This window comes from Entelurus aequoreus, linkage group LG01, assembly GCF_033978785.1.
Source record: "Entelurus aequoreus isolate RoL-2023_Sb linkage group LG01, RoL_Eaeq_v1.1, whole genome shotgun sequence".
Lineage (NCBI taxonomy): Eukaryota > Metazoa > Chordata > Actinopteri > Syngnathiformes > Syngnathidae > Entelurus > Entelurus aequoreus.
Genome location: NC_084731.1, coordinates 77,767,547 through 77,794,988, shown reverse-complemented (window position 1 = coordinate 77,794,988; position 27,442 = coordinate 77,767,547). Strand labels below are relative to the sequence as shown.

The window sequence follows — 27,442 nt, the reverse complement described above, 5'->3', positions numbered from 1 at the left end:
AGGGAAACTAAAAACGATCTCATCACGAATGTATCGATCTGGTGGTATTGATACCATCGATGTTGATACTAGCCGACGTAAGCACAGCCATACTGCAAATGAGCTGTGCTTCCTTATTTATTTTACAAATAAAGACTCATATTGTACGATTCAATTTAAACTTGTGTCTCGGACACAATACAGTACGTCAAAAAATAAAAATTCCCCACATTACATTTTTTCTGAGGAAACTCCCTATGGACCCATGGGAATTCGGTGATCGCTGGCAGCATAGTCCAATCAAACAACGCGTGACCACATGTCATTTAAAAAAAAAGAATATAGTTGTTCGGAAAACACATACAGTAACTGAACATACAGTCAGCAAAACGATGTATTTTACAAAAGCGGTTGAGGTTTGGAAGCGATGGGGAAAAGGTGACGTAAGCCGGGGAGCTGCGGGAATGTTCACGCATGCGCGGAAGACACGACGCTGGCAAGATGGAACCGTTGCTTGGAACTCAGACGCCTCGCGGACGCCATCTTGGCTCTAACGCCAGCCAAACGATACACATGGAGCGGTCGCTCGGACGCCATTTTGGCTCACCAGCTTCTTGGGCGACAGATTTGTGGAACTCGGAGGGAGCAGCATCCGACTAGCGGCGGATGAAACGTTCTGCAACACACACGAGGCTCACGCCGCGGCGTTGTCATTGACATGAACGCGGAGGTCTTCCATTTGGGCTCGGGAAGGTTGGATTAACCGTACATAAGAGGCGGTTATGGCGGGGTGAAGCGTCTGAGGTGCTGGGCGCAACCAACCGGCCATTCCATCTCCAGCTAGCCCAGGAGCCCAGAAAGTCAAGCGTCTTCAAAGCCACCTTAGCTCCGCGGTGGAGCTCAGATCCTCGGCATGGACTGGAAGACTTTGTTGATGTCAAGTACTTTGCACTCGGTGAAACAATGCTGACCCCAGGCATGCGATTTTTTTCCCTGCAAAGGAGGACAATCTCCACCCCCTGCGGTCCTGTCTGTGATTACTGTTAGCCCGCTAGCTACCTAGCTAGCCCGCTCAGCCCCATTAAAGGTGGGACGGGCGAACTTGGGAGTCTTTGGGCGACCACTGCCTTTCTTTTCGCTGTGATTGATTAAGACGTGCACATTACCGAGTGTCAACGATCTGTTATTAATTAGAAGCTCTTGTGCACACCCTTAACTGTTTGCAAACGGGGCTCTCTGCAGAGAGCATCCCCCTTTCACCCTTTGGACCATGGCGGACGACGACGTGCTCTTTGAGGATGTCTACGAGCTGTGTGAAGTGATTGGCAAGTGAGTACCGACGTGTGTTTGCAACTTGCATGGTAGTCCCTGCACCTCACCAGTGCACTTCCATGATGGATGGAATCTTACTGTGTCCAGTGGCATCCCTGTTTTTTGACTGATTGATTGGAACTTGTATTAGTAGAATGCACAGTACAGTACATATTCCGTACAATTGACCACTAAATGGTGAAGCGTCTGAGGTGAACAATTGCATCACCCGAATAAGTTTTTCAACTTGTTTAAGTCGGGGTCCACTTAAATTGATTCATGATACAGATATATAATATCATCATAATACAGTCATCACACAAGATAATCATCAGAGTATATACATTGAATTATTTACATTATTTACAATCCGGGGTGTGGGATGTGGATTGATTAATTGATTGCAACTTTTATTAGTAGGTTGCACAGTGAAGTACATATTCCGTACAATTGACCACTAAATGGTAGCACCCGAATACGTTTTTCAACTTGTTTATACGGGGTCCACTTAAATTGATTCATGATACAGATATATACTATCATCATAATACAGTAATCACACAAGATATTCATCAGAGTATATACATTGAATTTAGGGCTGCAACAACTAATCGATTATAAAAATAGTTGGCGATTAATTTAGTCATCGATTCGTTGGATCTATGCTATGCGCATGCGCAGAGGCAGTTTTTTTTAATAATTTTTTTTATAAACCTTTATTTATAAACTGCAACATGTACAAATAGCTGAGAAACAATAATCAAAATAAGTACGGTGCCAGTATGCTGTTTTTTTCCAATAAAATACTGGAAAGGATAGAAATGTAGTTTGTCTCTTTGTTCCGATTATTAATCGAATAATCGACAGATTAATCGATTATCAAATTAATCGTTAGTTGCAGCCCTAATTGAATTATTTACATTATTTACAATCCGGGGTGTGGGATGTGGAGGGGGAGGGGGAGGGGGGGGTGGTAGGTTTGGTTGATATCAACACTTCAGTCATCAACAATTGCATCATCAGAGAAATGGACATTGAAACAGTGTAGGACTGACTTGGTAGGATATGTACAGCAAGTAGTGGACATAGAGAGAGAGCGATCAGATGTTTTGTACAGCGCTTTGTGATTTTAATCTGTGAAAAGCGCTTTATAAATAAAATGTACTTACTTACTGGTCACTGTTGAGCCACAAGAGGTAAAATAGCGAGCAGAAATGGACAAAGAGAAGGGTACAATATGAAAATGCCATGGCCAAAGCCATTGCGAGTCGTTCTCCCGTCAAGTAAAGACAAATTTTCGCCGTGATTCGTTTTCACTAAAGCAAACGCCTGGTGAAAGTTGGTTGGAGCTTAACTTCCGTGTTTCAATTAAAGTTAGCATTAATAACATAAAATGTCGATATTTACTGTAACTGCTTAAGTAAAATGGCTTAAAAACTCAGCAGAAATGAACGACGGTAGGCAGGATTGTATTGCAAACAATCACGTCTGTCGCCAAAACGTGTCAAGACACCTTCTCAAACCAGTCACACATTTTACAGCCCGTCAAACTACAGTAACAAAATAAACATGTCTTACATTATGATCATGCTTTGTCAAAGATGTTTTGTAATATAATCTTTGATATTTCTACCAAAATAAATGCTAGTACATCTGTTGAGTAATGTAGAGGGGATTTTTGTGTCAGGCTAAAATAAAGTGTATATCTTTTTAAAACATGTTCTGTTTGAGTCCTCAATTACAGAATGTTTAGCAGGCTGAATATTGTTTTTTTTAGTAAATAGAGAAGGTTAAAACATTGTCATGCAGCGATATGAATATCAATAACTTGTACAACATGTCATGTAAAGAATATCAGAAGCATTTATTCAGGTATAAATATCGCAGATTACATTACCAAACATCTTTGACAATCAAAGCCTGTTAGTAACAATCCACATTTTGTGTTAATAATGTGTGAAACATGGAAGTGTAGCGCCTCTTCTCTGAATGCAAGTGCTCCTACAGCAACAATACAAATTCTGTATTCCCACAAAACTCAAACTCAAACAAGACACCGACACACTGCAGCTATTTTTATTTATTTATTTATTGTCATTAAAAGTTTGTTTAGTGTTGAGCTTGTTTACTGCTTACTTTTACAACTACATACATTACACTGTTTTCAACTTTCTGCCTCCGTAAGTCGGTCCGTAGTTGTAACTCGCTCCGCTGTCACTTCAAGTTTTGTCTGCCACGTCCTTTGTTGCTTAAAGTTGTGGTGCAGCTTGATATTATTGTTATGGCGTTCGTCTTTGTTGTGGCTTTTGCAATTGTGCTCTAGCTGAGCGTTTTTGTGTTGTGGCTAATTTGTTTTGACCTTTTCTTGTCCAACATATTTATCTTCTTTATTTTTTTTTTGGTCGACTGATGGCGATGACGCCACAGGCAGGCAGACTTGAATAACGTTTAACGTCCATATCATTAAAAGTGCTAAACTTTATATAAAGTCTGCCGGTCTTAAATCCAATGTTTTCTTTTTCTTAATATGGATAAAATCGATGAATTGCCTTTTAAAAACTTGTTGGATAAAACCTATCTTCCGGAAGGCAAACTTGCTGTTCACAGATTGATGTAGTTGAAACTAAGAAATATATATCGACATATTGATTAACCGTTACATCTAGATGTGACTTTATACCCACAATATTGTGGAACATGTGCAAGAATCATGTGACAGCACATTTGGTTTCCAGTGAGATTCCACTGATTAGTTTACAACTGTCCTGGTTGTCCACTCAGCCGGGGGTCAGTTGTCACAAGAAAACAACTGTGAAAACAACTGTTTTCAAAACATCAGATTCAAGGCGTCGAAACAACACAGTATGTTGACCTAGGGCCCTGTCCCTACAGAACTGTTTTTAAGTGGAAACGGTGAAGATATGTACTGTTTCAGCCCATGCAAACTGCTTTTTTGGTTGTCTGAAATGAATGTTTTTGAAAACTGGTTCTAGAGTGGGAATGTCTGAAAACTCCGGCATTGTCGTTTCAATGGGACGAAGTAAGCTGCCATAGTACCCGAGAATGATGACGTTGCCACCTCCTTTCCGCTCTGTCGCCGCATCGTCTCCTCCGCAGCTGTCCTGTGTCTAAGTAAACACAGTAAACAATTTAGAATGTTTCATCACATCAACATTCTAGCTAATCTAGCTCTGAAGTAGCATACCAAGTAGTTTGTAGAATAGAATAGGCTTCTTATTGTCATTGCACATTAAGAACAACACATTTGTGGAATACTGATGGTGGAAGCTGCCATGCAAGGCGCAAACCATAACCCATCAGGAGCAGTTAGGGGTTCGGTGTCTTGCTCAAAAACATCTCGACATGAGCTTGCTAGCAAGTAGATCAGTAATGGTTCTGAGGAAATAATACAACTGTAAATGACGCAATATGTTATCGCATACGACAGCAGGTAAATTTGTAGCCTTTGTTACCTGTTTAAAAATATTTTCTATCATCACTTCTATGCCAAATACAATGTTGTGATATATATATATATATATATATATATATATATACTGTGTATATATATACTGTATATATATGTATATATATGTATATATAGTTATTGTAATAGAGTCATCAATATATATTGCGATATAGATTTTAGGCTATATCGCCCATCCCTACTGTAATGTGATTGACTCGTGACAAGTGCAAGGTGTGTCTAGCTTTTCACCCAAAGTCTGCTGGGATAAGCTCCAGCTCCCTTGGCAGTCTGAACAGGAATATCGTAGAACATTAATTATTGATTGAATATTTCAAGTTGTGTGGGTGTGCAGCAGCTCAAATCCTGAACGAAATATAGGATGGATGGTTTGAACCTGCGGACAGAACTTTGCAACTAGTTGTTCGGGGAGATAATATCTGCCTTCCTGACTATTGTTGATGTTGTCTTGAGCAAGGCATTTACTGAACCCCCCCAAAACTCGGTAGTGCAGTCACTATTTGCATGCCAGCAGGCGTTTGGTGTGCTACACAATAAATACAGCGGAAGGAGTAAACACGAGGCTGGCTGCCAGCCAATCACAGGGCACATTTTAAACTGATCCTCATTTGTCAATTGACCAATTCTTACGTGTCTATGAAGGTTCTCATTCATCCAGGTCAATGTCCTCTCAGGGCATTCAATCAATCGCAACTGGAATGCTTGGTTTGTCTTGGAACTGATAAAGCCTACTCGGATGAGCGGCGAAACGTCTTCCAAGACAAACCAAGCAGTCCAGTTGCGATCAATTGAATGCCCTGAGATGACCAAATCTTACCGATCGATTGAGGTATTTTGCCTGTACATTGTTTGAATTTGTTGTAGAAATACTATAAGCTGTCCACTGAACAGCCGTCGCCTTAGGGAGCACAACTCACCATAGGTGTAATGATCAGCACACATCCTAAGGTTTTGCTAAATTAAAGGCAGGTTCTGGAAAATGGCCTTGCACCTCCACTAACTGACTCATCAATGGAGTTGGATAAGAAAAGACAAGAGTGGGCTGTGGTAGTTTCAGCATTTGTAAAGAAGTAATTCGCAGAAAAGGCTCTACAATCCAGCAAATCCTTTACTATCATTCTTTTGTCAAAGTGCAGTCGATGGATCTTTGTGGTGAGTCCCGGTGTCTTGGGATGTGTCGCAAGAAGAAGGGAGGGACCATTTTTCCTGAGCCCAGATGCGTGAGGGGAAGGCAGTCTGTGGCCAGATCAATGGATATGAGCAGAGTAGGGAGTGGGATGGCCCTGAGGCTGAGGATATAAATAATGTTAGAAGGCAATGACAGCAGCACTCTGTTTTTAACCTCAGTCAGTTTCTTTACCCCTTTTCGATAGCTGGGTCATCAAAAACATGATCCAATGGATAGTCTTCATTGTCTTGTTGCCATTAATTAAATAATGTAGATTTTGATATATTCATTTTTATTAGGAATTTAGCATGAGGCCAGTTTATTGTCTTTTCCTCATTGTTTGTATATCATGCTCAGTGGAGCAATGCAATGGTGACACACAGACTAAATAAAATTTTTCTCTGGTTGCACGGGCCTTACTTGCACAATTGCCGATCAAGCAGGTCAGATGTCATGTTGTATTCGGACGACAATAACCTGCTAGGGAAAACAAAATCCCAGATGTTTCTGTTCTGGCATTAGTGATGCACAGTCGAGCAAAGCATTGTGTTCCAGAGATTATAGTTGGTTTGGTATAATAGGGGTGTCCTGATCCGCTATTGATATTGAATATTGGTCCCATATCAGCAAAAAACAAGTATGGGATTATATCGGTTACCGTATTTTTCGGAGTATAAATCGCTCTGGAGTATAAATCGCACCGGCCGAAAATGTATAATAAAGAAGGAAAAACACATATATAAATCGCACTGGAGTATAAGTTGCATTTTTTGCGGAAATTTATTTGGTAAAACCCAACACCAAGAGTAGACATTTGAAAGGCAATTTTAAATGAATAAAGAATAGTGAACAACAGGCTGAATAAGTGTATGTTGTATGACGCATATATAACCAACTGAGAATGTGCCTGGTATGTTAACGTAACATATTATGGTAAGAGTCATTCAAATAACTATAACATATAGAACATGCTATACGTTTACCAAACAATCTGTTACTCCTAATCGCTAAATCCGATGAAATCTTATACGTCTAGTCTCTTACGTGAATGAGCTAAATAATATTATTTGATATTTTACGGTAATGTGTTAATAATTTCACACATAAGTCGCTCCTGAGTATAAATCGCGGCCAAACTATGAAAAAAACAGCGACTTATTGTCCGAAAAATACGGTATGTCTAAAATATCAGATATAATCAGCCGGTTAACATCTAAATGTTCTCCAATAAGTACACAAGGTTGGTCAGAGCCGCACAGTGCGACCGATTTACTCGCATTTGCAACTAAAAATAGGTCGTGCGACTAGAAAAAAGAAAAAAGTAGCACTCGTGCGAGTACGGATTTCAACCCTTTCATTCTTATTTTGCTCCGAAAATAAATCCATAAGAAGTGGATCAAATGGAATAAGATTTGGGGAAAAGAAACCTTTTTGTCAACAGACCATAGATGCCATTTCAACTCTCTGCGCATCATGTACACAGTATCGCCGCTCTCGCGACATGCCAGATTAGCTGCTGCCAAAACAACTAGCCAGTCATCACGGATTTTAGTTCAACAACAAAAGATAGAAACTTTGATAGTAAATAAACCCATGTTTCCATTGCTCAATATTCTGCTCATTCATGATGATGGCGTTTTAACGTTTAGCGGATGTGCTGCAATGAAATAACAAACAGTCTGATACTCTAAATGGCGGCCGCTGTTTTGTTTTGCTAGATGGCGTCTGCCATACATGCTGCTTCTGACGAGATGGGAAGCAGGGAAAGAGAACACAGAAATGCCACTAAAGAAAGAGATAGAAGTGATTATTGGTGGTCAGCAGACTATCAAAGTTTATATTTTGTGCTTTCAAGGCTAATGATCAGCCCAGTGATAGTATTTCAACGTCACCGTTACAAACTTTGGTCTCTGTCTCTTCTTTTCTCAGGCTGTGGCTCATCAACACCACAAGCAAATATCTGCACTTTTCAGATGATAATTTTGTGTACTTTAACATTTGTGCTATTCTTAGCAAAACAGTGACATCAATTGCGGTTAAGAATGTTTTTTTGTGGTAAAATCAGCACTTCTAATGATATTTTGGTTATTTTTTTATATTTCCTAATGTATTAAGGTGTTATTTATGTTGTTACAAAATTAGAATTATATATGTCATGACCTCGTGACAGTTTACATTTTCAACATAAATTAATCCATCTGTTCTTATAACCACATAACATAACACCACCTAAGGAATTCAATACAACATTTTTAGAAAAATAAGAATATTAGAACTAGAAAGAAATACATAATTTTAAATATATGATAAATAAATGATATGATAAATGGGCTTAGCAGTTTGCAACTTGCTTTCAATTACATCTTTCAAACAGAAATTATACCAAGAACACCACAGGCTAGGTTATGTTACCATTAGTGGTTTAACATAACATTATTGTGTAAGTGTCCATATTCTTCATATTTAGTAATTACAGTATATTGAATAAAAATTGCCAATTGGTCTGAGGAATTTGTTTGGCGTTCTTGCTTGTCACTCACCGCAGGGAGCGTGTGCATACATACAAAAACAGTCCAAGAAAAGCAAATAACAATTTGCAGTCAACTCACAAAGCTAATGCGCGTGCATATGTTACGTACGGACATAGTTATGTCATTACATGCTAAAAGCCCTATGTGGGCGGGATATAACGCTTAAAATACTTTGGAAAGTTAGCGCCCTCTAGGCATGTGCACAAAAGTTGCAAACAGCCACTTTTTGTGGGATCCCACTGAATTTTCCAAGGACTGATACAAATCACCATTTGTGGGTTCTGGGCACTCACTACATTGAAAACCTATCAATATCACTGGTCATGCTGGCATGTCTATAAGTAGCATTATGATCAATAATTAATTGCATGTGATGTGATGCCAGTCATTTTATATGACTGATATCGTGTGTCGCTCTGTAAAAAGCTGTGGGACAGGAATGTTTAATTGAGTTTTGCATTAGGCCTTATGAAACCACTGTGTTTATATGTATGAGTGTGTTAGTGTGTGTTACTGTGTACATTGTTTGAATGTTAATAGTAAAATTGGGTGTTTTATACATTCCATACTAACTGCTCTTAATTTTTTCCTGAGCTACATTTTTTCATTTAATCACACCTGTGCTCTTAGTAAAAAAAGCTTAGCGTACAGCCCTGTTGGTCTTTTTTTGTATGTTGGTGAATTTATTTACAAAAGGTAAACATGGTAGGCTATAGGCTACTAGGAACTAGCAGCTACACAACAGCTAAGCACAATAGCACACAAGCTTGACCTAAAGTGCCCTGAATTGAGTACTCTGCAGTCTAAAACAAGACATGTATCAATATAAACAAGTATCAAATAATTATAGTTGCGTATTACTTAAAGATGTGTCTCCAAGACGAAGCATATTAGAAAGTATTCAGTTACAAACGTGCCTGCATCATTCAACCTACTGTGTCATGCTTAACTTAATGACTTATCGTGGCCACTAGGTGTTTCCAAAAAAACAACTACCACTCAACTTAAATTTAAAGACAGCATAAATCCATTCCAGACGATTAATATGAAATAGAATAGTGTTTCTCAAACCTACCGTTGTTCTCTGTTTGAGTCATTTTTCTTGATGAAAAGGGGTCTAACAGTCTTCACTACAAAATAATAAAATATGTATGATACTGGTATTGTATCTGATCAATATCGGTATCGGCCTGTAAAGTAATCAAGGCTCCGATGTTGATGTCGTATTGGAAGTGTAAAAGTAGTATCGAGACAGCCCAAGTTGATTTGTTGGCAGAAGTAATGAAGTTGTTCTTTGTCTCCAGAACCATTCTTCCTGTGGGATGTTTTTTTATTATCAGCTCTTAGATGCTCATAGACACAAGGATTCTGGGATGAGCAACGTCAACCAGAAACTGACATTTAAAAAAAAAAAAGTCTGTCTTTCAGGACTTGGTTTGCGCAACCAAGGGTTGCAGGTTAGAATCCTGCAGTTGACCAAAATGATTGTGTTTTGTTGACTAGAGAGGAACTAGTCTTCTAGAACTGTTCCATTGTTAAGGTGCCCATGAGCAAAGCGATTCATCCCTGCACAGTTAACTTGAGTTGCCAGTTGCCCCGTCACACATTTTCCCTTGCTTGCATGAGTGTGAAATTTGTGGATTTAGTTTAATCAATAAATGTAACTGTATACAACCTATGTACACATGTGTATACAGTCGGGCTGATTTGAAGAATGATGACGTCAAATAAATAATTCAGAGGGGAGGCGTAACAGAAAATAATAGAGAAGCACTGCCCTAAGGCCATTGTAAACAAACATGGCGTAGATCGCGTGGGACTACGTCATTGTTTCACAGGATGATATTTTACGTGCCGTTTGCAAGGAGGGGAGGGGGGGACATTGCTCTTCAACACATCGAACCTCATCAGACACCTGAAATGCCAAACTCGGTATGGAAAGCCTAAGAAAATGCCTGCTGCGTAAGAAGCTGCTCCGAAGCTAGAGGCAAAGAAAGGTGGAAGTTATCTGTTTCGACTTGGCTTAAGAAGCATTACTATTTTACGGACTACAGTGTGCACCAGCCGCGCCCACTAAATGTTAGAAGAAACATATTTTCCCTATATTAGCCGCAACAGATAATGAGGCACAGATATATACGTTGTAAAACAAGTTTTTTTATACAGAAATATTTTGTAAATGTTTGTTTACATACCTTAATTATTTTCAAACTGTGCTTGTAACACAGCAGTAAAACGGCTAATCAAACAAAACAGAAGACATTGTCACGGACCCACTAGCTGCAGAAGCTAGCTCTCCAATCAGCTAAACAGACTTAATAACTCCATAGTGACTTTTTAATGACTTTACGAAACTGAAACGATAGAAACAGAATACCATTGTAAGTTACTAATAGCAACACAGAAACTCGTAAATGTGTTAGCATATTAGGTAATGCTATCAACGCTAGCTTTATTCCATTACGATAGCACGTACAAATATCCATGAAAAGTCCTACAGACATCACACATGGGACGGTTTAGTAAGTATGAATAGTTTTAGTTATATTGTAAAACTTACAAACGTTGCTTGAAGTGAAGAATGAAGAATCCGTAGAGTAGAAACGTTATGGGCGACTAGAAGACATAACGGCACTTGTACTTCTGGTTGAAAGCACTAAGCCGAAGGAAATACTGTCGACGTTCACCCCGCAGCACCTGCAGTGAGCAAACACGACCAAAAGATGGTGCCATAGTACAAACAATAACACACCTTTTCAGTGTCTGTTGAAAACTATTTGTTGAATTCAAAATATTAGTGAAGACAAATCCATAAATTAACCACACCACTTTATAAGAGTTTAGAGCGTAGGAAAAAAGCAGAGGCTTATAATCCGGAATTTAGGGTAAAACAAGCCATCTGTTTATGGTTAGTTTTTGTTGCTCAGCTTTTTTGTTGTGCAGAAATCTAAACTACATTGTTTAACACACAAAGCAAAAAAACAAAAAGTGACCGTAAAAACTATTTAATCAAGTGTTTCAAATCTTTCCTTCTCTCTGAAAGTATGGTACTGTAGTCACCTTTAAGCAGACTGCACTGGATTAGTCTGTCGACAGGAGCAAAGAGCAACATGCTGCTTAAAGCGTATGTGAATTGTTTTCTTAAGGAGTCTCAGTCCTCCTAATGTTGAGTCTGCAGCTGCACATGTTCCATCTGTGTAGGCCAGAAAAATAACTTGAGGACCTCAAACAAAAGCAGCTCCATGTCCATCCAGTACAGCCGTTTGCAACAAAAATGCCTGTCATCCAGTCTTTGATTTGCCGGCAGCCAAGGAGAAAAGGAATACTAATGATTTGTTCAATTCAGGCGAGTGTTTGATGGCTGCTGTTGTCCGGATGCGAGCGGTGTGTGGGCGTTTTGTATAAGCCCACAGCTGCAGTGATGTCTGCATGACACACCGTCTCAGATACACTTTCTCCCGTACACTTGCCTTTTTGATACCTGTAATAGCCCGTGGGCATGACCAGATGCCAGTTGTTTCATATGATTAAAAAAAAAAATACATATTGATCTCGAGGCAGAAATGATAGCCCATCCCCCTCTTGCATGCACTCGGCTGTCCCATTTGTGAGTTGACTCTTGATGCGTTTCCCAGCAGTGAAAACCAGCATTCCAAATGGGACTGAAACATGAAAGCAGGCCCATTTTGTAATGGCGGTAATGCATTTTATTGTTACACATTAGAAACAGCTGCAATATTTGCATCCTCTGTCGGTCTTGCTCGTAGCCTCAGTTTTAAACTGTGAAACAGCTGCTATAGCGCTTCACCACATGTGGGAAACAATTTGTATGGTTGTCAGATCATCAGTACTGCTTTTCTCCTCGTTTGCAGGGGTGAGAGAAAAAATATATTTTGATAGGATCAAACTTTCTAACTGGACAAGTTTATATACTAATTTGAACACTTTGTGGACGTGTATGCCTTCCAAACTATTAAGTCTGATAATCATCACTGCTAACCTGTGTAAATAATGTTATTAGAAATTGAATCCATTGTGTTCCACAGGACTGCAAGCTATCTGCGGTGCGGCAGGTTGATGCCATCATTGTTTTATTTAAAGAATTGGCCATGAGGCTTGTGCATGTGATTTTTTTTTTAAAGGATGCTCTCAGCATCTGTCTGCCGTTTGCAGTCATTAGACTCGGTTACAAACGCGACAATGGGGAAGTCAAAGGAACTCAGCACAGATCTGAAAAAAACTAATCATTGACTTTAACAAGTCAGAAAATAGCTATTTCAAAGCAGCATAAGGTCCCAAGAGCAACTGTGTAGACAATTGTTAGTAAGTATAAAGTGCATGGCACAGTTTTGTCACTACCAGGATCAGGAAGAAAACGCAAGCTATCACCTGCTGCTGAGAGAAAATTGGTCAGGACGATCAAGATGATCAACCGAGAACCACCAAAAAGCAGGTCTGCAATGAAATGGAAGCTGCTGGAACACAGGTGTCAGTGTCCACAGTCAGTCAAACAAACCCAGATATATATGCTGAAATAGGTAATTTTATATCCCTGTAACGTTATGTATCATTGTGTATTATTTTTATCTACACTCACACACACACACACACACTGGAGATACAATACGAAAATATCATATCACAGTTATTATTATCGTGGTATTGTTGAATATGCTCGAAATGTACTTAAACACACTTTGAAATCTTTAGACCAAGTTTTATTTAAAAAACAAACAAAACTAAACTAAATGGACTTTTGGAAAACCCACTATTGTTTATGTTTTGTGTTTCTTATGCTTCACTGAAAGGGTTTCAGTTTTAGTATTTTATGTTTTAATGGTTAAGCTTTTAATGTTTTAAATATTGGTTTGCACTGTAGCACTTTAAGATTAAATTAAATGAAGAGTGCGTATGAAATAAAATCTATAATTATTATTGTTTATGATTTCTGGCGGGCATTGTGGCGTCCTACTCTTTTCAGCGGTCCTTGAACGCACCTCTGTCCCGTATTCCTTTGAGTATAGAACGATCACTCTGTACCAAGACAGCACAGCTTGCAGGTTCAATGTACACAATTAAATAGCTCAGTTGCTCAGACAGCAACGTGGTTATATACATTTAGATGGGGGCATGTCATTTGTAAAAAAGAAAGATGCCAATGTCTCTTGTTTTCATGTTAGCATTTAAGCTAGCGAGTCCGGGAGTTTATCAAAGTGCAGTTATTAATCATTGTTTTTCGATAATTTTAAAGGGTATTACTAACCGTCGAGAGTTTTACTGCGATTATCATTAATACTGTTTATCGTTGCATCCCTAACACAAACACACATACGCACCTACGCAGAAAATTCATGCCAATTTCACTTATCTTTTCTTCTTTTATTTGTAAAACACATACTTTTTATGTAAAAAGGACAAGACTATTAAAAAACAAACAAACAATAAGACATATTTTAAATGCCATTTCAACACATACATTTAGAGATTTCATTGGTAACTTCCCGTCACCTTTTTTTTGGCATCAATTTCTCTTAGTTTTTTGGTGGTTTAGCATCCATTGTGCTTTTCCGTTTGTTTCTACTGGACTGCTAAGTTGTTGACATCAATACTCATACCTGCTCTTGCTGTTAAGTTCTTTCAAGTGACGTAAAAATGCTAATGTGAAGTAGCAGTGTTGCTGTAGCTACCTTAGCAGCTAAATGACCATATAAACTAGGGTTGTACGGTATACCGGTGCTGGTATAGTATCGCGGTACTAATGAATCAAAAATGGTACTATACTCTGTTTGAACTGTACCGGTTCCCAGGCATGACGGCGCGCCGTCGTGACATTGCTGGTTTTATTTAGCAGAGGAGCATGTTCGGCAGCGCACAATCACAGAGTATTTACAAGCAGACACAGTGTGTAGACAGAAAAGGGAGAACGGACACATTTTGGACTAAAAACTAAAGCTAAAAGTGAAGTTATAACACTGAAATGCAGGAAGAGGTCCTTTCAAATATGGCTAGCTAGCTAGCGGCTAACGTCCATTCGCAGCCGGCAGTGTTTTAGCTACTTCGAAATCACTAATCCTCGCCTCCATGGCGACGAATAAAGTACGTTTCTTACAAGTATCATCACTGCAGGACGAGGAATAGCTAAACATGCTTCACTACACACCGTAGCTCACCGTCGTCACCATGTAAACAAACGCCATGGATGGATCTACACCTGACATCCACTGTAATGATACCAGGTACAGGAGCGTATCTGGTCGATACTATTATGATAACATCGATATTTTTTATCGTCACACAATCTTTTTTCCTTTTTAAAAAATGTATATTATGTTTATTAACTCATGAAATACGTCCCTGGACACATGAGAACTTTGAATATGACCAATGTATGATCCTGTAACTACTTGGTATTGGATCGATACCTAAATTTGTGGTATCATCCAAAACTAATGTAAAGTATCCAAACAACTGAAGAATAAGGGATTATTACATTTGAACAGTAGTGTAGATAGAACATGTTGAAACAAGATATTAACAGTAAATGAACAAGTGGATTATTAACCCATTTTTACAGCTTGTCCCTCATAATTTTGCCAAAATAGAATTATAAATGACACAATATGTTACTGTGTACGTCAGCAGACAAATTAGGAACCTTTGTTTGCTTACTTACTACTAAAAGACACGTTGTCTAGTATGTTGACTATTTTATTTAAGGCCAATATTTTTCTTCGATTGCAATAAGAAACATATGTTTAATGTACCGTAAGATTTTTTTGTTAAAATAAAACCAATAATGCCATTTTTTTGTGGTCCCCCTTATTTAGAAAAGTACAGAGAAGTATCGAAATACATTTTGGTACTGGTACCGGTACTAAAATATTGATATTGAGACAACCCTAATATAAATAATAGATCATTATATCGCACGATACACATATTGTTGTATTGCACAGCACTACATGGTTCATTGCTTTAGTGTTTGAAATACTGGTAAGGATCTTGTTGCTATTGTGTTGTCCAATGAAGTTACCTCATTGTCAACGACTCTTCATCTTATATGCGTAAAAACTGGTTAATATGCAGCAAATACACTTGCACATAATAGGTGTCAATGCAACTGTAATCTTAAATCAACATGTGCAGGTTAGCTAAAACGCTGCTGCTCACTCCTCCCCTCACCTCCCAGTGGGTGATCAAGGGGGATGGGTCAAATGCAGAGAATAATTTCGCCACACCTCGTGTGTGTGACAATCATAGGTACTTTAACTTGAACTTTAATAGCATTGCAGCTAATTCGTTTAGCAGTCAGATGTTATTTAATAAATCAACACTGCTCTCATTCTTAATTTATAATGATATCAGAAAGTCAATAAAGCATCACACTTAAGAAAAGCCATTAATGCTTCAAGTAGATCTCTGAAAGTGTTAGAGGACTCCCATCAGCAATGACTTATGTACCGACAGAGAATGGCATTGCCCGTCATAACACAGTGGGACCTCGGGATATGAGTTTAATTTGTTCTGTGTCACAGCTGGTACCTCGGAAAACTCGTTTTGCAAACCACAGTGAATTGAAATTCAAGTAATGCGTACAGGGCCCCTACAATACACCACTGTTTTTATACGTAACATCTTTTAAATATGAAAAACAAACTTCTAGATAAGAAATATGTATTAAGCATTACAATAACATATACTGCAAATAACCACAGTAGTTTTATGAAGTTATGTAATAATAATGTACAGCATTTATTTATCTTGGAGAGAGGACTTCTCGGGTGTCCTTCAAGCTGTTTGTCACACACCATCAGTTACACGCCAGGTTATGTTTTTATTAATTTATTTCTTAACTTCAATGAATATAATTTGTTTCCTATTCTCAGCATTGTCCTTTACGCTCACTTTGGCCTACTTCACACTGCAGATCAATTCCGATTTTTTCCCCCTTATCTATTGAATTTTTTCATGTCATTGTGAACAGTGAAATTCAGAATTTTCCCAAATTCCACCGAATTTGGGTCGAATTACATACATATGTGGATATGTATCCGATGCAACTGCAGTATGAACGCTCCGGTTGCATTCATCCGACCAGAACGTCATCAAAAAGCGATAGGCGTCATAATTAATGGCCAAAATAGACGGTAGCAAAATAAATATTTGACACATGAGCAGAAAACAGGTGAAAATAATGTTTTAGAAACTCCTCAATGTTCCACCACTCCTGTCTGGGTCTCCGACTGCTCGCCCACACACTCCACAGAGCAGACGTCTAAGGTCCCGTTTACACGAAGCCGGATAAGGTTATCCTGGGTCAATCACTCCTAACCTTATCCGTGTCCACACACAAAAATGCCACCGTTTAAGACCCCCGGCCCCCTCCGTCCGCCGGCGCAACGCATTTTTTGGGGAAATTAATTTGATAAAACCCAACACCAAGAAAAGACATTTGAAAGGCAATTTAAAATAAATAAAGAATAGTGAAAAACAGGCTGAATAAGTGTACGTTATATGACGCATAAATAACCAACTGAGAACGTGCCTGGTATGTTAACGTAACATATTATGGTAAGAGTCATTCAAATAACTAGAACATGCTATACGTTTACCAAACAATCTGTCACTCCTAATCGCTAAATCCGATGAAATCTTATACGTCTAGTCTCTTACGTGAATGAGCTAAATAATTATTTGATATTTTATGGTAATGTGTTAATCATTTCACACACAAGTCGCTCCTGAGTATAAGGCGCACCCCCGGCCAAACTATGAAAAAAACGGACTTATAGTCCGAAAAATACGGTAACTGGAATCCAGTGTGCTGTGGGGTCCTATTGTAGTGAATCACACCTGAGCCATCATACATTAATTAAATCTTTAATCGACATGAGCAAGTAGACAATGCGATAACAAACATTTTACAACAATTACAACAATTAATCTAGACAGAGAATACCCAAAGTATTGTTGCTGTGGGTTGGGGTATTCTTTCGTGAGATATGGCGTCAGGGGATAAGCCGGGTCACCCAAAATAAAAAAGGGCCCGGATCTTCATCTTCCAGCAGTTGTTTGGGACACGAGGGGGTGGTTCCATCTTTCAGCTGCGCGCTAATGGCAGAATTAGCAAAGATGCGGGCATCATGCACGCTGCCTGGCCATTTCACAGTCACACCCATAAAGCAATATTTATAGTCACACACTGGCTGTATCCCATCCACGGGAGGAAGGGACGAAGTTTTTCGGTAAATAGACTCACAGCTGACCCGGACATTTGAAAGTTCTCTTGCCGTCTGAGAAGTGTTGTATCTGAAATAGCTGCAATCGCCCGTTGTCTTCTCTTACAGTATTGATTTGTGATTTTACCTAGGGGTTTGGTGAGTCGGCCTCAGGGGTTCGGCAGAGCCTCCGCCGCAGCAGTCAAGTTACACCAGACTCATGAATTGATTAACGTGGACCCCGACTTAATTAAACAAGTTGAAAAACTTATTCGGGTGTTACCATTTAGTGGTCAATTGTACGGAATATGTACTGTACTGTGCAATCTACCAATAAAAGTTTCATTCAATCAATGTTGACTTTGATTGCACAAAATCCTTGAAATTGCCACAAATGCGTCAGTATTGGAGACCGATTACAATTTGAGCCATGTTTACTTCGTAAACAACGTAGCCTTTCTTCGTGGTTGGAAAAACCAAGTTATATGGATCTTTAGCTATAAGATAATACTAGCGAGTAAGACACAGGATGTTTTAATCGCGTCGTAGGGGTTCACTGTAGCATCAAACCTCATCAACCACCTGAAATGCCAAAGTCGCCATGGAAAGCCTAAGAAAACGGCTGTTGTGTAAGAAGCTGCTCTGAAGCTAAAGGCAAAGAAAGGTGGAAGTTATCTGTTTCGACTTGGCTTGAAATGAAGCATTACTATTTTACGGACTACTGTAAGCCACACTCACTAAATGTTAGAAGAAAAAGATTTTCCCTATATTTGCCACAGCGGATAATAAGCCACAGATATATACGTTTTGAAACGAGTAATTTACACATAAATATTTCGTAAATGTTGGTTTACATACCTTAATTGTTTTCAAACTGTGCTTGTAACACAGCAGTAAAACGGCTGATCAAACAAAACAGAAGACATATAGTCATGGACCCACTAGCTGCCGAAGGTAGCTCTCCAATCAGTTAAACAGACTTAATAACTCCAAGGTGACTTTTTAATGACTGTACGAAACTGAAACAATACAAACAGAATGCCATTGTAAGTTATTAATATTAACACAGAAACTGGTAAATGTGTTAGCATATTAGCTAATGCTAACAATGCTAGCTTTATTACATTACGATAGCACGTACAAATATGCATGAACATTCCTACAGACATCACACATGGGACGGTTTAGTAAGTGTGAATAGTTTTAGTTATATTGTAAAACTTATTACATATGTTGCTTGAAGTGAAGAATGAAGAATCCATAAAAGTAGAACGCTATGGATGACTAGATGACATAACGGCACTCGTACTTCTGGTTGAAAGCCGAAGGAAATACTGTCGAAGTTCACCTGCAGTGAGCGAACGTGTCCAAAAGATGGTGCCATAGTACAAACAATAACACACCTTTTCAGTGTCTGTTTAAAACTATTTGTTGAATTCAAAATATTATGGACGTTAGCGAAGACAAATCCATAAATTAACCGCACCACTTTATAAGAGTTTAGAGTAGAGATGTCCGATTATGGCTTTTTTGCCGATATCTGATATTCCGATATTGTCCAACTCTTGATTACCGATTCCAATATCAACCGATACCGATTTATACAGTCATGGAATTAACACATTATTATGCCTAATTTTGTTGTGATGCCCCGCTGGATGCATTAAACAATGTAACAAGGTTTTCCAAAATAAATCAACTCAAGTTATGGAAAAAAATGCCAACATGGCACTGCCATATTTATTATTGAAGTCACAAAGTGCATTATTTTTTTTAACATGCCTCAAAACAGCAGCTTGGAATTTGACATACTCTCCCTGAGAGAGCATGAGGAGGTTGAGGTGGGCGGGGTTGGGGGGAGGGGTTGAGGTGGGGGGTAGAAGGTAGCGGGGGGTGTATATTGTAGCGTCCCGGAAGAGTTAGTGCTGTAAGGGGTTCTGGGTATTTGTTCTGTTGTGTTTATGTTGTGTTACGGTGCGGATGTTCTCCCAAAATGTGTTTGTCATTCTTGTTTGGTGTGGTTTCACAGTGTGGCGCATATTTGTAACAGTGTTAAAGTTGTTTATACGGCCACTCTGTGTGACCTGTATGGCTGTTCACCAAGTATGCATTGCATTCACTTGTGTGTGTGAAAAGCCGTAGATATTATGTGATTGGGCCGACACGCAAAGGCAGTGCCTTTAACGTTTATTGGCGCTCTGTAGTTCTCCCTACGTCCGTGTACCACTCCGTACAGCAGCATTTTAAAAAGTAATACATTTTACCTTTTGAAACCGATACCGATAATTTCCGATATTACATAGGAAAAAGCAGCGGCTAGTAATCTGGAATTTACGGCATCCAAAATGGATATGTATCCGATTCGTATAACCTGAATTTTTCCTCGCAACCTAAAGCACATTTTTATCCCTATCCCGAAAAATCTGTAACCTGTGTTCCGAGGTACCGCTGTATAGGAAAAAAAACGAAAACGGAAAGGATAATTATAAAGTAAAATGTTTCAAAATAAGAATCTCTGCATAAACATGGATAGTTCCTAACAGGTAGCATCAAATCTATTTGTGGCGGCACACCAAAAAAACATTAATGCATTGGAAAGACTACAATCAAGAACTGTCAACCTGATACCGTCTTGCTCAACGTGTCAGCTGCAACACTGTTAATGTTAGGAAGCACAGCTTTACAAAGTCCACCACCTCCTTTGCCGCATATAACCATAGGTCTCCCTCGCTCAGGTCTCTATAATGTTGCTCTTATTTTAGTCCGTACAGCTGTGGGCATACCACTGCTCTGTAATTCCCCTTGGCAAGTAGCATGGGGGAGCACCCATGCCGCCAACCTCCCACATGGCTGTTGGCATATCATCGCCGGCATGTGTGCGATGACTGCGTATACACACGCGTGCGCATAGGTGTCTGATTTACCGTGTGTGTGTTGCAGGGGACCCTTCAGCGTGGTGCGCCGCTGCATCAACAGGGGACACAGGCCAGCAGTTCGCTGTAAAGATCGTGGATGTGGCCAGTTTCACCTCCAGCCCCGGCCTTAGCACAGAAGGTGAGAAAGTGTGCGGGTTGTGTAACGATGTTTGCATTTAAATCTTGGCCTGGTGCACCTGCAGCAGCAGATGGGCAGGGTTCATGACACAAGGGCACAGGAAATTGCCTGACATGTTACTTTGAAGACCGAGTCTTATTTGAAAGTGTTTGCATTTGATCAAGGGCAATGACACGGTTCATGTGTTACCGTGATTATTATTGTTTTTTTTGCTTTGTCATGCCGAGGACCCAAGACTGTGATTATAGACTTGTGAATGTGTGCTAGCGAGGGTGTTGGCGCTTGCCATGTGCCATCTGTGATGCCCCCGTCAGGGATTAGCTCGACAGCCAGTAACAGCAAGAGAAGGAAATGAGCCCCTGGAGGAGAAATGGGGACTGGGAGCGAAGATTAACAATCAGTGTTTGTGCACTGCTCGGGTCTGAAATGAACTTACCGGTCCTACTAGGGATGTCCTGATCAACATTTTTAGCCTGCCATCAGATGTTTTGGCCTCCTATCTGATTTTGAGTCCCGATCCGATACCTTGACAATAGATTAAGGAAATGAAAAATGTTTATGGCACATATAATACACACAGTAGCACATTTGTATGAAGTTTATCATAATCAATTTTGAATGTGCTCGTATTGTTGTAAATCAGATGATGTATTAAAGGGAAACTGCACTTTTTTTGGAATTTTGCTTATTGTTCCCAATCATTATATAAGACATGACGACGGATGTTTTTTTTAATGCATTCTAAATAGGGTTGTAGGTATACCGGTATTAGTATAGTACCGCGATACTAATGAATCATATTCGGTACTATACCACCTCTGAAAGGTACCGGTCCGCCACATACCCCCCCCCCCCCCCCCCCCCCCCCCCCACACACCCCTGTCGTCGTCATGTCGTGTCATTGCTGGTTTACGAGCAGAGGAGCATGTTCGGCAGCGCACAATCACGGAGTACTTACAAGCAGACACTGTGGGTAGACAGAAAAGGGAGAACAGGCGCATTTTGGCTTAAAACCTAACGATAAAGGTGAAGATATAACACTGAAACGCCCACCGGAAGAGGTGCTTTAAAGACATGGCTAGCTAGCTAGCCGCTAAAGTCCAGACCCAGTCTGTAGTCTTTTAGCGACTTCTAAATAACTAATCCTCGTCTCCATGGTGACAAATAAAGTACGTTTCTTACAAGTATCATCCCTGCAGGACGAGAATAGCTAAACATGCTTCACTACACACCGTAGCTCACCGCGTCAAAATGTAAACAAACGCTATTGGTGTATCTACACCTAACATCCACTGTAATGATACCAAGTACAGGAGCGTATCTAGTCGATACTACTATGATTACGTCGATATCATTTGGCATCACAACGTCTTCTTTCGTTTAAAAAAAATGTATATTATGTTTATAAACTCAGGAACTATGTCCCTGGACACATGAGGACATTGAATATGACCAATGTATGATCCTGTAACTACTTGGTATCGTATTGATTCCCAAATTCGTGGTATCATCCAAAACTAATGTAAAGTATCAAACAACAGAAGAGTAAGTGATAATTACATTTTAACAGAAGTGTAGATAGAACATGTTTAAAAGAGAAAGTAAGCAGATATTAACAGTAAATGAACAAGTAGATTAATAATTCATTTCTACCACTTGTCCTTAATAATTTTGAGAAAATAATAGAATGATAAATGACACAATATGTTACTGCATAAGTCAGCAGACTAAATTAGGAGCTTTTGTTTGTTTACTAACTAATAAAAGACAAGTTCTCTTGTACGTTCACTATTTTATTTAAGGACAAACTTGCAATAGGAAACATATCTTTAATGTACCGTAAGGTTTTTTGTTAAAATAAAGCCAATAATGCAATTTTTTGTGGTCTCTTTATTTAGAAAAGTACCGAAAAGTATCAAAATAATTTTGGTACCGTTACCAAAATATTGGTATCGGGACAACCACAAATTCTAAATATTAAATACATGCGATCAAAAGGCAGCTTACAATGGAGCCTATGAGAGCTGCCCTATTCTGCCTATAAAAGTCTTTAAAAAACATCCAAACAACTCCAGTGAGGTTTTATATACATGTTGTAAATGATGCCATGATGACAGCACATTTATAATAACATTTAATATTTACGTATTTTGCTGATTTCAACATACGCAACACATTAATTTAAAAAACACATTATGACGATTGCTTTTTTTTCCCAACTGCATCAATGAATATTACTCACTGCAGACATCACGTAAGCTAACAAACATAATAAAACATCACTTACTGTACAATATCAGCTGTCATTAGGATGCCGACTGCTAGGATGTTCATATATTCCCATTGAGATGAAGAATGACTCATAATTGTCGCAAAAACAAAGGGGGTGAACCAAGCGTCTCATTTATTTGTTGTCGTTCTCGCCATTACCGAGTATAAATTGGCTGTCAAAGTGTACCAACATGTCGGATAACATCCTCGTCCTTGTACTATTCAGGTGAGAGGCATGATTTAGAATTTAGAATAAAGTTTGACGAGCAAGGAAACGAGGAAGCGGGTAATCGATCATATCAACATTGGGACACAAGCTCGTGATCACGGCGCCACTCTATATAGTTTGTGTGCGTTAGCGCTTCTAATAACAATATCACTAATACTTGGTTATTATTCAAGTCACAAAATGTAAATTGAGTAATGTTGGCGCTTTTTGGATGTTTTTTTATTGGGTTTTATGGGCGGAATAGAGGATCTTTTATCACATTTATTAGCGAGTTAGAATACATAAAAAACATATCTGTCGTCATGTCTTTCATAATGATTGTGAATGATAGGCAAAATTCCAAAGAAGGGAAATTTCCCTTTTAAATGTGTGGTATTTAATGCTACATTTAAAAAAAAAAATATTTTTTTTAAAAAATGGAGTGGCTAGTAAAAGAGAGAGATTTGTTTATTGAGGACAATGTACATTGATGAACAATCGGATTTACAAATTGTAAATTAGCCAGCTTATAGCATAGTTGCTCATTTACATCAGTAGTCCCAATACATAAAACACAAACACAGAAGGACGATAAAACACAAAAACAAACAAACAATGAAATTAGTCACAGTGTCGACATGACTGGGTTAGGGTTAGGGTTAACCTTAACCCTATTTTAAAGAAACTATTTGAGATGCTTTTTAAAAGTGTAGAAAGTGGGACATTGTCTAATATGACTGGGAAGTCTGTTCCAGAAATGACTTCCTTGGACTGATAGAACTGTTTGTCCATGTCGATGTCCCCTCTGGAGCAAGCTCTGGTGCCAAAACCTCTGTCAGTCCTGTATGTGGAGAGAAGGGCTGGGGCTAGTCCATGATTAGCTTTATAAATTAAACAGAAGTTTTTCATTAAACAGTTTTCTTTTTGTTTAGCAATAAACATGATTTAAGAAGCCAATTCTGAATACTTATTAGGGCTGAGGAGTGGATGGATCATGCCTCTTTTGTGCTTTTGGCAGTTGTAAAGATAATGGCATCATCAGCACACATTTTAAAGTTCATATTTATGCAAACATTTGGCAGGTCATTTATATATAAAGACAATGATACTGGTCCCAGAATAGAGCCTTGTGTAACCTCGACTGGGCACTCAAAATAAGATGACAAGGTCCTACCAACCCTCACTGATTGTCTTCTGTTGGACAAGTAAGATTGAAACCAAGCAATGGTATGTTCTGCAAAGTTGAAGTGAGTCAGTTTAGACAGGAAAGCTTGATGGTCGACTGTATAAAGAAGACAACACAGGTAGATTTATCCAGCAAGAACTTCACTGTTTTTACGAAGACACAGTTTGCCGTTTTGATGGAATGTTACTGGCAACACCCAAATTGCATAGAGTGCAGAAGAGAACGGCCATGGCTGAGATGTTTATTCAACAACTTGGCACCACTTTTCCACTACCTTAGACACAACAAGAAGGATGCTAATTGGGTGATAGTTGGACATAATTGTTTTGTTTCCTAAATTTAAAAACTGGTGAGACTGTGGCCACCTTTCACCGTGATGGTACAACCGTTATTCTGATTTATAAATTAATCAGTTGTGTTATCAGGCAAACAAGTCTCTCTTTGTGTGTTTTTAAGAAGTATGTGTCAAGACCATATTCATTTAAAGGTTTCATCGACTTAATGGACAATAATAACTAAACAAAAAGCAGTGTTTCCCACACATTCATTTATTTGTGGCGCCTGCCACGAAAGAATTACGTCCGCCACAAATAAAAAAGATAAAAAATAAAAAATAAAACTTTTTTTTTTTTTTTTTGTCCTGTCCAGCTTCTCAGGCAAATCATATAGTTGATGTAGATGCCCATATAGGCTGTTCAGATTTACTTTACAAAAGAGAAGTGTAGGATACTTCTCTTGTTGCCTTATTTGTATTTGACCACTACTGTTTTCTGTTTATTTGTTACTGACTGTGGCAGGACACCTCTGCCTCTGTTTCACTTTATGTTGCTGGTAAATAATATGGTTGTAGTAGTAGGCTAAAGTTAAATTATTTAGTATGCACTAATTAAAGGGGCAGAGCTTTAAGAGACATTTTAGCTTTTATATTTTATAAGATATATATTTTTTGTAAGAACCACAATTAATAAATATATTTCAGTGAATAACTTATTGTTCAAATCTGTATATAAATATGTACATAAAGTGTTGTAATTATATTGTAAAATGGATGGATGGATGGATGGACGTTTAAAACAAAACTGTTATTATTAATTAGTAAGTATACATTTTTTGAGCCTTTTTAGAGAAAATCATATCATTGTAGTAAATTATGCAAATTACTCAATGATGTCATGGTGACCACGCCCATAGCCACGCCCCCACCGCCACAGGTATCTTGGCAGTTTATGGGAAACACTGAAAAGCAAAAACTATTATTGTCTTCCATTTAAAGTGGAACAACACTTTTTGTGGAATGTTGCCTATCATTCACTATCCTTATGTAAGACAAGAACACATTTTTCTTTTTTAATGCAATCTAAGTTGTAAAATACGGCCACTACTAGGTGGCTAACAATGCAGATAATGGGGGTACAGTATTCCGCCCCTAAAACCCTCTAAAAACATTTAAAATACGGCCACAATACTCCATGTACAGTATATCTTGTGACCAGAACCATTTAGACCATTAACCAAGTATTAGCCATATTGTTCTTATAAGCGCTAAAGCAGACAAACTGTTTTTAGCGGCGCAGTGATCACAGAGAGCTAACTATCTTATACTGCTATATTGACATATTGAGCTAGTAAACTGGTGAAAGGTAATTCTAGATTATAAATCATGCCTCTCACCAGAAGGTCGACGCCATAAACTGAGGAGTTGGCCGACTTTGACATTCAACTTATACTCGGAGATGGCGAGAAAGACACAAAAAAACACTCATTTGCATCACAATTTTTTAAAACTCTTCGTGAGGATTATGATTAATTCTTAATTTAAACAGAAAATATGAACGTCCCCCATCAGTCGGCATCCTAGTGAGAGCAGACATTGTACAATAAGTGATTGTTTTATTATGTTTACAGTTTGTATATTTTGTTCAGCACTTAGCAATACTGCTGCATTAGTGTTGTTGTTGAAGGGATAAGTGAACATAGTGATACGTCTGTGAAATCAATATGCCACCGTACGCTTAAAATTAGCAAAATACGTACATATCACATGTTATTATTAATGTGACTGTTACTACATCACATATATACTTACAGCGTGTATATAAAATGATAATAGAGGCTTTTGGATGTTTTTTGGGGAACTTTTAGGCGGAATAGAGCACCTCACGTTGGCTCCATTGTTAGGTAACTTTTGCTGACGTTTAAAAAAAAGAAAAAGAAAAACATAATTGTGCTTGTCTCTCATAAGGATTGTGAATGATAGGCAATATTTCAAAACAGTGCAGTTCTTCTTTTAAATAATTTGGGTTTTACCCTCAAAGCCGTCCTGTATCCAAAGTCATACTCCCTGACTTTGTAAACAAAAACGACCAAAACAATGATTTTATAATAATGAGAAAAAGGGAAATATTGATCTAATCACTTTAGTATCGTTCATATACAACATACCATGTTGTTCCAGACCACAGCAAACGTTACCCAGCTTGCAAAGATTGTAATAAATCCATTGGAAGAAGACAGCCTGTTCTTTCCTTAACTTGGGCACACACATCTATACCTTTGGCAGTTTTAAGCCAGTAATTTCCAGGAGGTATCTAACCCTCTGAAACACTTAATGTGTTGCCTGCATTTACACTTACATAAGGCTTTTAACTTTTTGCGGCTCCACACAGATTTGTTTTTTGTATTTTTGCTCCAATAAGGCTCTTTCAACATGTTGGGTTGCCAACCCCTGCTCTAACGGTTAGCATCTTGACGTCCTGCTCGGTATGTGTGTAGCATGCTTTGCCATTCCCTTTCCTCTAGTCTTCCAGTGATAATGATACTTAAAATAAACAGTTTATTTTCCGCCATGTTGATGAGGATTAGTATCTTGGAACCGGATTGGACCTGGGGAAAGACAACATATTCGTTACAGCTTGCCTTCAAATTCGAGCCGGTGTTGTGGCAAGACATGCACTCTCCTGGAATTCATGCAACTCCTGCATGTGTTTAATAAAGAATGTGGAAATGTAATTGTGCATCCCTTTTGAAGG

General features: G+C 38.7%; 1 pseudogene; it reads left to right on the top strand.

Annotated features, from left to right (window-relative positions):
* Window positions 1-530: 530 nt before the first annotated feature.
* LOC133657510 (peripheral plasma membrane protein CASK-like) overlaps window positions 531-27,442 on the top strand; it is a 101,846-nt pseudogene continuing 74,934 nt past the window's right edge.